A 13,714-nucleotide genomic window follows, 5' to 3' on the forward strand; every position below is an offset into this window, starting at 1 on the left:
AAAAAAGTATTTGATCCCCTGCTGATTTTGTACGTTTGCCCACTGACAAAAAAATGATCAGTCTATAATTTTAATGGTAGGTGTATTTTAACAGTGAGAGACAGAATAACAACAAAAAAATCCAGAAAAACGCATTTCAAAAAAGTTATAAATTGATTTGCATGTTAATGAGGGAAATAAGTATTTGATCCCCTATCAATCAGCAAGATTTCTGGCTCCCAGGTGTCTTTAATACAGGTAATGAGCTGAGGTTAGGAGCACTCTCTTAAAGGGAGCACTCTCTTAAACGTACAAAATCAGCAGGGAATCAAATACTTTTTTCCCTCACTGTAACCCATTATCAATACAAATAAGGGGAATGTTTTTTTTTCTTTCTCTCAATGTTCTAACACTCCTCAAACAACAAAAATGCAGTAGAAGAAAAGACATTTGTGCTAGGAAAAAGAACAGAAAAAATTAGGCTACATCTCACCTTCTTTGTGGGTCTGGCCATAAGACTTCATCCACATCACATGCGATGTTGTCTTGAGCCAGGCAGCATGGAAAGTATCACTTGGAGTGCCATATCCAGGCCTGGCATGACCCCTGATCGATGTCTCCACAAGCCTCCTCCATTGCCTGTAGAAGGGGTATGCGTTGGTGGGGCTGGCGATCATACACCTTCCAATGTCATACAGAGAAGAATTCTTCAATAGGATTCAAGAACGCAGATTATGGGGGCGATTGAGTTTGATGAAAAGTGGGTGACCTGTGAACCAATTGCGGACCACAGCAGCCCGGTGGAAACTAACATTGTCCCAGATGATAACGTACCTGGGCTGTTCTGGCACCCAGTCATTAGGGATTAGTCTGTTTGTGGAGGGTGTCCAGAAATGTGATGATGTGTGCAGTGTTGTATGGGCCAAGGATTGCATGATGGTGAAGGACCGCACACATTGTTACGTTGCCACCACGTTGTCCTGGGATGTTGATGATTGCACGGTGTCCGATGATATTTCTGCCGTGGCCGCTTGTTTTTGCAAGGTTGAAACCTGCCTCGTCCACATATATTAGCTCACGATGCACTGAATCTGCTTCTAGCTCCATGACAAAACAATGTAGCACAGTATGAAAAGACAGGGATCAGTCAATATGATGTAGCACCGTGCACTTCCAGATCCAGTACCAATGATAGGATAGTATAGCTTACGTGCAGATATTCATATCTCAGTTGTTTTACACGGTCTGAGTTTTGTTCGAAAGGAACTCTGTATAGCTGCTTCATCCCAATTCTATTAAGTTTCAGTAGACGAGAGAGTGCCGAGAGACTCACTCTGTTGATGTTGTGGAATGTGTGTTATCTGCCATTATGTGGTCCTGCAGTTCTCTGAGTGTGATGCAGTTATTTTATATTTACAATGTGCGTTTCCTGCTCTGGGGTGAACAGTCGACCAGATACTGGTTTTCTTGCAGTTCTCTAAAAACATTTGAATGGTTTTATAGTTTTTCCCAATTGCATACACACTATTATACCACAATACTCCTAAACTGTTAACACAATGCCCATAATAAAAAGTCACATCTGCTAAACACACACAGGGGAAAATTCTGGCCTAAAAACTATATACACAGCCCTCAAAATCAAAGAATTGGGTCAGAATCACACACACATACATCATATCTGTTTCTCACACTGAGCATTAAGAATACACTGTGTTTAGAAAAATAAAACTCTCTCCTCAAAATGGAAGATTCATGTAGGAAAACAAAAAGAATCCATCAACACAGACAGTAAAGAACTTTATATTATACAATGTTTGATCCTGGCCAGTCGTGGCACAGTGGTGTGTTGCCTTACAGCTCTAGGGGTCCCAGGTTCAAGACCCAGCTTGGGTTGCCTGTCTGTATGGAGTTTGCATGTTTTCCCCGGGTACATGTGGGTTTCCTCCCACCGTCCAACGACATGTGGGTTAGCTTAATTGGCCATACTAAATTGCCCTGTATGTGTTGCCCAGTGCTGGCCTGGCATCCTGCCCTGGGTGTGTTCCTGCCTTGCACCCTATGCGTGCTAGGATCAGCTCCAGCTTCCCTGCGACCCTAAGTGGTTTTGAAAATGGATGGATGCATGGATGATTCTGCCTACCCAAAAATTATCAATGTATTTATATATAACAAGCAACAAAATGCAATGACTGATAGCAGCCCACATGGTTATGTTTCCACCCCTTTGGCCAGGGACCTCCTCGCTCGCTGGCCAATGATGTTCCTTCCCCAGCACCGCCTCTTGAATCCTACCTCGTCCACATAGATGAACTCAATGTGGTCATCGCTGGCATCAAGCTTGAGTATTCTCTGACCATGTAGGAACAGTGATTAGAACATGGTGCATTACTGCACTTCCTGGACCTCTGTCTCTTCCAAGTGCACAATAGTACTGTAAACAGATTCATACTCACTTGCATGTAAAAGTAGCACATCTCTTTCACACGATCAGAGTTCCTCTCAAATGGTACACGATATATTTGCTTCATGCTCATCCTGTGCCTTCTCAGCAAACGATCAATAGTGGATATTGAAACATGGTCTATGTTCTGAAACATCCCATTATCCTCTATTATACACGTTTGGATTTCTCTGAGTCTAATCGCATTATTTGCCATGTGCCGTGTGGGTTTTCTCCAGGCTCTGCAGTTTCCTCCCACTGTCCAAAGACATGCAGTTTAGGTTATGTTAAATTGCTGTGTATATGTTGCCCAGCGATGGCCTGGCATCCTGTCCTGGTTGTATTCCTGCCTTGTGCCCTATCACTGCCGGGATCGGCTCTGGCTGCCCCGCGACCCTCACAGGAATTGTGTGTTTTGAAAATGGATGGATGGGTTTGCAGACGTGAAGTGTGTTGTAGTACATTAGCACTTTGAGTTTTGTCTGATGACTCATGTATTGCACAAAAGGTACAGGTGTTTTCTCAATGACAATTGTGCCAACACATTGAGAGTTGCGAGTAATGTTTTGCAACATGAGTGAACTGGACTCACCAATTGAGTTGAAGCAAGGTGAAGGTGTGCATAGTCCTGCAGAAGTGGTTCTGGGATGTTAGCTTGAACCTCGGATCACTCTGTGCATGCTTTCGGTCACAGTGTATAAACGACTGAGAAACTGTAGTGAGAGATCCTTCTCATTATGAAAGTACAGTACATATTACTGTACCAGTAAGACTACAGCACTTACCGGTTTCCATCTCAAAATATCCCAATTATACCTGCAACAGTATAACAGCTCATATTTGATTGAACCCATTGCTCACTTGTTAAATACATTGCCTAAAAGTGTTAATTATTTCAGAGATAGTACTTCAAGAATCACTGTTAGTGTTTAAGCATTCAGAAAAACCTGAAAATTGTCACGAGTGGCAGTGAACAGTGGGTCCAGGGGTGTCGCAAATGGGAAACCCCACCATGCTCTCCCTGGCTTCACCATCAGGATTTATTTTGCCTCGGGCCCCCACATACCCTAGAATCACCTCTGACTGGGTCGCATGAAGTCTCGCTACGCCATCCCAACTGAGTTACGCGAGGTGGGGACTCGCTCCCACTCACTTATTTCCCCCTGCAGGTAAGGTCCCAGGACAGACGTCACCAGTAAATAAGAAAGGTCTTATTCTAGTCCATTAAATAAAATTCACCATGTACAATACAACAGGGGCAACTAGCAGGGCACGAAATCTGACCGTTCTCTCAATGTTTTTTTTACAATTAAAATTGCCTTTAATCACCTGGGCAAAAATAAAAATACAGAAACCTATACAAAAGCTGAAAATATAATAAACTATACTAAATTCCCAAATAAAACTAAGCCCAGACAATACCCCCTATATTCACAATCAAAAAACGTATGTGTGAAACGATGGAGAATGGCGAGAGAATGGTCTCAATTACACAGTCCCAACCCGGCTCGGCCTCCGGTTCCGTCCCAGGCTAGAGATCCTCACAAACGAGCAGCTCGTCCGCACAAGCAGCCCCAATCCAGGACAAAGAGCAGTCTCAGGAGGAGGACACGCTCGCTCACTGGCAAGTGCTGCGATCACAAGCTCACAGGGATATTGAGCGCATCCCTCTCACCCGTCCGCTATGTGCTTCTCCCTCCGGCTGCTGGTCCGGAGCCCCAAAGTGCCGTCTATCGCCGAGAAGCTGGAAACCGCAGAGCCAAGAAGGCAAGTCCAGGAATACAGTCTTGTAGAAGCCAAGTCAATGTCTCTGGCCAGTAATAGTCCCTTAGATCCTCTTGTCGCTGTCGAGTCACTGCGTCCAGCGGCTAATGTTTCTCCAGGCAGCTCCCGATCTGCAGGGACCCGCTCCGACCCTGCGAGGAGTTAGTGCCTACCGGCTGGCACCCTCACAGCCGATATCCTCTCCTCTGTAAGCCGTCCCGCAGTCACTGTCCCTGCTGGTGCTCCGCCGTGCCCCTTTGTTCTGGCAGGGCAGCCTTTATCTCCAGCTGAGTGTCCACAGGTGTAGTGGCCGTGAGGGAAGGCGGCCGCTGCTCAGTGATACAGGTGCGCCGCATCGGGGATCAAAGCTTCTGCCTGTTCAATAATAGTGAATATCAATAAAAGTCAATCAATCAGTGAATACAATCAATGAAAACAAACAATTTGAGAACACGACTCAATCAGTGAATAATTAAAATTAAATCAAATAAACAATAATAACAGTATAAGTGCAATAAAGAATCACATGGAGCCTTGGTACAGTCTGTGATTAATGCAACACTGTGGAGTAGTGCTTAGGGCTCTGGACTCATATTGTGGGTTTTGGGTTCAAATCCCAGGTGGGGCAGTGCTGTTGTACCCTTGAGCAAGGTACTTCACTTAGATTGCTCCAGTAAAATACCCAGTTGTATAGACCAACTCTGCCTCCTCCAGAACCGCTCCTTCTCATCCCTGGCACCTAAATGGTGGAACGACCTGCCCACCGAAGTCAAAACAGCAGAGTCCTTGACCTCATTCCGGCACTTACTCAAGACGCATCTCTTCCGACAGCACTTGTAATATTAGTCCTCTATCCCTGCTAGATAGCACTTCACAGTTTTATTATGCTTCTCGCGTTCTTGATTGTTTTACTCCTTGCTCCTTTTCCCGTAGCCCTTGACTGTGACCCTACATCTTGACAGCACTTAGCTTTCACTGTCAAGGATGTAGGATGTCACTTACTGTACTTGTGTAAATTGTAAATTGAAATTTGTAAAATGTATTATTTTGAATTGCTGTTTTAGCTAAATTTAATTTGTAATGATTGATTGCCTTGTAGGAGGAGTAGAATTAGACACACGGAAAGGAACATAGAAACTCGCTGCCTAAATCCCACTGCTATTCATAAATTCACTACCCTGTTGTCAAATGCTAGCTTTATCAAAAGAAGGATCTGCAGATGAATTATTAAATAATTTCAACAATACACTAAGCACTGCTTTAGTAGCCCCATTAAGGACACGACAAATAAAAACCAACAAAACACTCACCGTGGTTTGACGAACACACTCGCTCACTTAAAACAGAATGCCGTAGATGTGAGCGTAAATGGAGAGAATCAAAACTAGAGGTCTTCACATGGCATGGAATGACAGTATAATAAGATACAAGCAGGCCCTGTCCTCTGCTAGGTCTGCCTACTACTCCAATTTAATAGAGACGCATAAGAATAACCCGCGTTTTCTTTTTAATACAATAGCGACACTTACTAACCAGAAGGTAAAGCCTTCAGAGGTCATCCCCCCCAATTTCACCTGTAGTGACTTCGTGGATCATTTCAATAGCAAAGTTAACAGCATTAGAAAACAGATAGAACAGGAAACATACACAGATACTATAGCTGACACATGCAGTCCTTCACAGCCCCTGCCTACCTTGGACTCGTTTAACGTAGTAAATCACCAGGAATTGGTCTCCTTAATTACTAAAATGAAAACAACAACCTGCGCACTAGACCCTATACGCACTAAACTGCTAAAACAATCTCTGCCATGAATTATTCACAGAATACACAATATTATCAATGTCTCTTTATTCTCAGGATCTGTTCCTGAATCATTTAAAATAGCTGTAATTAAACCACTTCTTAAGAAACCCAGTGTCGACCCTAACCAACTTAAACACTATCGACCTATCTCAAACCTTCCCTTCCTTTCTAAGGTTCTAGAGAAAGTAGTTGCAAACCAACTGCAAGCTTTTTTAACCGATAATCACCTTTATGAAGAATTTCAATCAGGCTTCCGTTCCGGCCTTAGTACAGAAATGGCCCTGTTAAAAGTATTGAATGACGTGTTTCAGTCCTCCAATGTAGGGCACACCAGTGTTATTATTTTATTAGACTTAAGTGCGGCTTTTGACACAATCGACCACAAAATCTTGATACACCGCTTAGAAAACCGTATTGGCCTATCTCGCAATGTGCTTTCATGGTTTAAATCATATCTGTCAAACAGACTCCAATATGCACAGATTAACGAGAACCACTCAAATTTAACTGAGGTTAAGTACGGAGTCCCACAGGGCTCAGTCCTCGGACCTATACTTTTTTCATTGTACATGCTCCCTTTAGGTGATATCATTCGACGACATAATATTAACTTTCACAGTTACGCAGACGACACACAATTATATCTGTCAGTAAATCCTAACAACACCATAGACCTAGAAAAACGAATCTGCTGTCGGTCTGAGATTAAAACATGGATGAGAAAAAAAATTCTTATGCTTAATTCTGACAAAACAGAAGTCATAATTTTAGGAGACAAAAATCGAACTGTTCATCATTCACTAACAAAACTGAGTAATGATAACTTTAATTTCTCCCCTAAGGGGATGGCATGAAACCTGGGTGTCATCTGTGATCATAATCTATCTTTTGAATCACACATTCAGAATGTGTCGAGATCTTCCTTCCTCCAGCTTAGAAACATTGCTAGACTAAGACAATTCCTCTCGTTACAGGACACTGAGAAATTGATACACACATTTGTTACATCTAGATTGGATTACTGTAATGCCATTCTGTCAGGCAGCACAAACAGAGCTATTTGTGCACTTCAGTCCAAAATGCTGCTGCAAGAATCCTAACAAAAACATAAAAACATGAACACATCACTCCAGTATTGGCTTCTCTTCACTGGCTGCCCGTGCACTACAGGATAGACTTTAAAGTGCTCTTATTAACATTTAAAGCACTAAAGGGACTGGCACCTCCCTACCTGTCTGATGAGGCACAACCCATCCCAGAAGCACCTCACAATGGAGGGTCAACGGGGCATCCACACCCAAGGTTTGATGAGCCATCGCAACCCAAAGCCTGTTGATGGTCCAAACCCTCCACCCCCGATGGCCAGCGAGAGGCCTCCTCCACAGGGAAGACCACAGCCAGCAGCACCGATAAAGAACTTTCTGATCTCCTTGCTGCTGTAATAAGTATACTGCCTGGAGGGGAGGCAACCATTAGGCCTAGGCCCTAGGCCGTGGACCCCCAGAGATTCATTTTCTCCTACATGCCATCCTTAGGAGTTTTCTTGTTTTTCTCTCCTCCGTTCCTAAATGCTTTATTTACTTAAATGTTCACTCACTTTATTCTAGATCATGTAAAATGTTTACAGGTCTATATTTGATTTTATTGTATTTATGTTTTTTATTTTGCTGTATGTTTGTTGTATGTTTACCAGTCTGTAAAGCACTCTGTGGCTACCCTGCGAAGGGCGCTATACAAATAAAAATGGATTGATTGATTGATTGTACTTCACTGTATTTTTGCAGTTATGTTGTAAGTCGCCCTTGATAAGGGCGTCTGCCAAGAAATAAAAATATTAATAATAATAATAATAATAATAATAATAATAATAATAATAAATGGGTACAAATGTAAGTCGCCCTGGATAAGAGCGTCTGCTAAATGATAAATAATGTAATGTAAACTCTGCCACCTACTGTTTGACATGTTAAATAGATAAATTCTGTGATCAAATTGCATTTCAACGATACAAACCAAGACCAGTTAGGGGAATTAAGAATTAAATATTTGAGACCCAAAGAAAGTAGAGATTAACTTTAAAGCTTTCCTTTTATACAAGTTAAAATGGTATTTCCACAACACAGTCCTTAATTCCTGTCATTTCTTTGGGGATTGTGTGCTAGAAATAAATCACATTGACCATTTATAATGTGCTCTTTTTAGGGGTTTTAACAACTGATACAGAAAACATTGTCAATAATGTATAATATCCTTACAAAAATGAATTATCTATAGCTGTACTTTAAGATTTACTTGCTTATTTATTTGGTGATCCTATTTTTTAACCCAGAAACATTGTGGAAATATCTCAGGTTCATGTTTAACTTACAGTTTCTCTGCTGTTCCTATGGATGTTTTACACCATCCCCCTTAAAGTATTCTTTATTTATTAATATGCTGTAAATGCATTGTTTGCTAGGGCTGTTAAGAGGGACATGAAGTCTTTGAAAATTGATATGTTTCACTGACTATTCAAAATGTATCAACACTATTTTCCTGGAAATTACACACAATTAAAGGTGAAAAATGCACGTTACTGAGACTAATGTGTTAATATATTTCTATATTGGATAATAATAATCATAGTAATGCAGTAAACTAGGTATTTTGAATAGATGAGTAATGCATTACATGCATTTGCTGGCAGTTTGTAATGGCAGGACTTTCTTTATGTTTGTACACTTATGTCCTCATTACTGGCATATTCCACTGAGGAGCTGTTTCCAATTGTCAACGGTGACTGTTGGGGTAAAATTGCCTCCTATGTATTGTATATACCCACTGTATAACTGTTAGAAAATATAGGAAACTTTCCAGTAAGTTACTAGTTAGGAACTGTGAGTTATTCATAACTTTACTTATTATCTATGTCTTATGCACACTGCTGAAATAGCTTGCAGAACTGCTTGTAATCCAAGCAGCTGTGGCAGACACAAAACATGTTGTTCGTACAGTATGTGCTACATTTTCCCCTTCCCGAAACACAAATATATTATGGGTTACACACATCCTCGGACAATAACATTCCCACGAGGCATGACATGTGTACCTGCTTGTGGGAACACTGCAAAATCAGTACTATTATGGTGTGTAACTACATATCGGGACTGCCCCGTAACTATCACTGAAGATGTTTGTTAGACTGTATAAAGGCTGTGTGAAACTTTAAATAAACTGAAGATAAACGAACGGACTACTTCTGTGTCTGTGCATTTTTCTTCCTGAGCGCTCGTCTCCTGCTGAAAAGTCTCCCCTGTAGCTGAAACGCTGGCTGGCCTGACTGCCCGATTCACTGGGATCCGAAGGGCTGCTTCAACTGAAGCGTTGTACCTTAACAGTGACCTTGACAGATTTCCCTTCAAATAACCGAGATGTTAGATAGAGTCAGAGGGACATTAGTTATAGAATCAATAGCAAACTGTGATCACAATATGGTCATCTTTGAGGCATTCTTTCTAGAAACAAGGCCCAAGTCTAAAGCAATGGTCTACAATTTTGGTCTACCTTGAAGGTATGAGGCGACACTTGGAAGAGGTAGACTGGAGCACACTGGATCAGATTCAGTTGAAAATGGATGGGTATATTTAAGAATATACTACTTGAGGCTCAGGAGAAATTTATACCAAAACTTAGCAAATTGAGGACCAAAAAACATTGGCCAAAATGGTTTAATGGAAGTATGCAAAAAAATTTGAAGAGAGAGAAAATGTGGTATAGTGCATACAAAAGGGATAGAGACTAAACAAAATACAAAGAATATGGTGAACTGCAAATAGATCTTAAGAAAGGGATCAGGAAAGCAAAGAGGGAAATAGAAAGAAACATAGCTCTATAACGAATGCAAAGAGCTTTTTTCAATACTACAACAGCAAGAGGTCAATAAAGGATGAAGTGAAACAGATAGAGGGCAAAAATTGAAGTATTTTGGAAAATGAACAAGATATGGTAAATGTTCTAAATGAGTATTTTAGAGGTTTTTACAAAAGAAAAAACAGATAACATGCCACAGGATAATAACCAGTCCAGTCAAACCCTAAGAGAGATCAGGATAAATGAGGAGGAGGTACTACAGGGACTAGCAGAATTAAAAACAAACAAATCACCTGGGCCAGAAATTATTTACAGGCCGCTAACTCAAATATTCCAAAAGACACTTAGAACAGGGGATGTGCCAACTGACTGGAAGACAGCAAATGTCATACCAATCCACAAGAAAGGGGACAAAACTGAGCCAGGAAATTACAGACCAATCAGTCTCACCTGCATTACTTGTAAAATGTTGGAAAAAATGATTAGACAGAAATAGAGGAGCATTTTAATGAAAACCATATTCTTGGAGATAGTCAACATGGGTTTAGACGAGGCAGATCATGTCTTACAAATGTATTAGAGTTTTTTGAACATGCAACTGCAGCTGTAGATCATGTGAAAACACATGATATGATATACGTACATTTTCAAAAAGCTTTTGATAAGGTTCCACACCAAAGACTGATCCTCAAATTGGAAGCTGTAGGCATTCAGGGTAATGTAAGTAGTAGATTATGAACTGGTTGATGTAGAGGAAACAGAGGGTGTCGATTAGAGGAGTTGCTTCTATCTGGAGTGAGGTTGTTAGTGGAGATCCACAGGGATCAGTGTTAGGGCCATTGCTTTTAAATCAAGGGCAGTGATGTTCAGACTGTACGATGCACTAGTTAGAGCTGATGTCCTACTGAGATGTCCTACTGAGAGACTGAGGAACTGAACCTTTTCACCCTGGAACAGAGGAGACTACATGGGGACTTGATTCAAGTCTTCAAAATCATGAAAGGCATCGACCACATCAAACCAGAGGAGCTTTTCCAGATCAGCAGAGACACAAAAAGAAATTGGGCTTCAAAGCATTCAAGACGGAAAACAGGAGACACTTCTTCACACAGAGAGTTGTCACAATCTGGAACAAACTCCCCAGTAGGGTTTCCAAAATCGGGAGAAAATTCCAGGCCAGGGTTTTTGGAGTTTAAATTTCATAAACCCTGGGTCCCCGGGGCATCTGTGATTGAAGCCAGATTATCTCATAGGCATATAAATTGAATAAATAATCAAAATGGAAACAAAATTAAATAAATAAAAAACACACTGTTAGACACATCAAACGTATGCTTGAACTCCTCGGATCTTAGTTTTCCCCCTTATTTTATTCATTAAACTACAACCTGGCCATATCATCAATGTTAATATAAATAAGTAAAATAATACCTGTCATTTTTGTGTCTGTATTTTATGTGAAGCTGAAATTAAACACGAACTCAGTTCATTCACAGAGTTATTATGTATTGATCATTTGTATGAACTGAAGTGACCTTGTAGAGCCCCCAGCTGTTTGCAATACGTTGTTTGCATACTTTTTGCATTTGTAGGAAGTAGAACCAAACCGAGCTTGGATCGGAACATTTTTTTTGAACTCCTCGTATTTTGCAACAGTGCTCAATGAATGAACATCAATCTTCTCACCGAATGAAAAAACACAAGAGCTCACTGAGGCTCTGTGCACGCAAGTATGATTTTTGTTGGTTTGTTTCTCAGCCCCGGTTTTATACCCATGCCAAACCCGGGCTTGTGAGATTTACAATTCATCCGGGTTGCCCGGGTTTTCGGTGCCACGGGTCCCCGGGCTGGAAACACTACTCCCCAGTGATGTGGTTGAAGCTGAAAATTTGGGAACATTTAAAATCAGACTGGATAGGATCCTTGGATCACTTAGTTATTAATGGACACCAAACGAGCACGATGGGGCAAATGACCTCCTCTCGATTGTAAACTTTCTTATGTTGTTATGTTAAATATTTGAAAAAGATTGGGAAATGCTTGTGCTCTGTGCAACGGAAATGATAACAGTGCTACTCTTGGGACAAGAAAAGGTTCACATATATGTCGCTTATGCTCACAATGTATTTAATTTACCAGCAATTCAATGAATTGTGCACTGTGCGGTGGATATACCAGATCACAGAGTGTGGAGGGGGTGATGTGGGGAAGTGTGGGCCCCTGCTTTGGACCCTGGGGCCCTGCAGAGGTCTGCGGCCCGGTGTGGGTGCCTAGGCTGGTGTTGGTGCCTGCTGACCACTGTCCACCCTTGACCAGGAGACGGCGCTACAATCAGGCCCTATTTAATGCATGGGATTACTGGCGCAGTTCTGTCCTATCAGAGTTGGTTTCTCTGCTTGAAGGTGGGACTAAGCAGACTGACAATCCAGAGAGCCTTTCACGGGTTCAATTACTGTAAAGACAAAGCGGGGGAACGTAATAGCGAAGTTTGGAAACAGGACGGACATCAGCTCTCATCTCAAGAACCCTGATCCTGTGCTGTTGCTTCAGAGGAAACACTGCGCTGATCTAAGAGGATTTCACAGACGCAATGTCTCATTTCAAGGGATATATCAAAACTGCAAGCGCCTTGCTTCAGTCACTGCGTGAAAGAAGCTGCAATCTGTGGCCCGAAGGTGGACATTGCATTGCGCATATATGTCACTTTCCCAGTTGCGTGGCTGTGCAGGTCGCTCTGTGTGTAACCCGGCCTGTGCAGAACAGGGCGCCTCTACAGTGGGGCTGACAGACTGAGCGCTCACTCTGAAGCCCTTAAAGCACCACCTGGGTTTTGGTGACATCATCAAAGACTTGGCTTCCTGAAAATCCAGAAGAAAACACATGTAAGGTAGGCCCTCTCTCTAGACTTACAGCCTTGTATTGGGTGTTGATGAATAGGGTTGTTCCGCTCATTTTACAGGAGGGGGTGCCAGCCTACTAGCTCTGCTGTTGATCGGGAGTTACAGGCCACTCGTGTGTGTTGTGGACTTGGACTGAGGGACACTTGTGCTGCTCGTTGCTTGTTGTGTTGGCGCTGATGTGATAAGCCATGCAGATCAAATGTTGATCCTTAATGATCAGTAGTGCGACTCTTCACCAGCAAAAGACAGCATCCAGGGAAAGCCGTGCTGCCCGCCTCTCAGACTCGGGTCGGGTTGTAAAAGTGCGCAGTGTGAGCCTGGCTGAGGGGCTGATTCGTTTGTGGGGCGATGCGAATCGATTGAGTGACTCGATTCAGTGTGTTTGGACACAAATGGAAATTGGGCTTCAAGCCATTCAAGACAGAAAACAGGAGACACTTGTTCACACAGAGAGTTATTACAATCTGGAACAGACTCCCCAGCGATGTGGTAGAAGCCACAATTTGGGAACATTCAGAAATAGACTGGATGTGATCCTTGGATCATTTAGTTATTAATGGACACCAAACGAGCTGATGGGTCGAGTGGCCTCTCGTTTCTGAACTGTATTATGTTGTTCTGATATGTGTTGGGTATGACGTCAGTTGTTGTCAGTTGCATACGTAACAGTTGCTGGAATTCGATTCTGTTTGCTCTGTGGATATTGCCTAATTAGAGATGATAGTGTGTTTGGAGACGGAGTCGTACGGTTGATTGATTTTACCTCCGAGTAATTTCAGTGTTCCCGAGAGCCTTTTGGTTGTATTGAATTCAAAAGCATGGCAGCGATTGCAAACTTCAAGTTTTGTCTTGAAGACTCCGCAAGATTCAGGTAGGCCGTTTCATTAATCTATCTTTTTCTTTTCATTGCAGCAGGGTATGTATAGCTTATATTTTTTTAAATGACATATTGTGAATAATAATGTTCTTCAC

This window comes from Amia ocellicauda, chromosome 10 (assembly GCF_036373705.1).
Source record: "Amia ocellicauda isolate fAmiCal2 chromosome 10, fAmiCal2.hap1, whole genome shotgun sequence".
Lineage (NCBI taxonomy): Eukaryota > Metazoa > Chordata > Actinopteri > Amiiformes > Amiidae > Amia > Amia ocellicauda.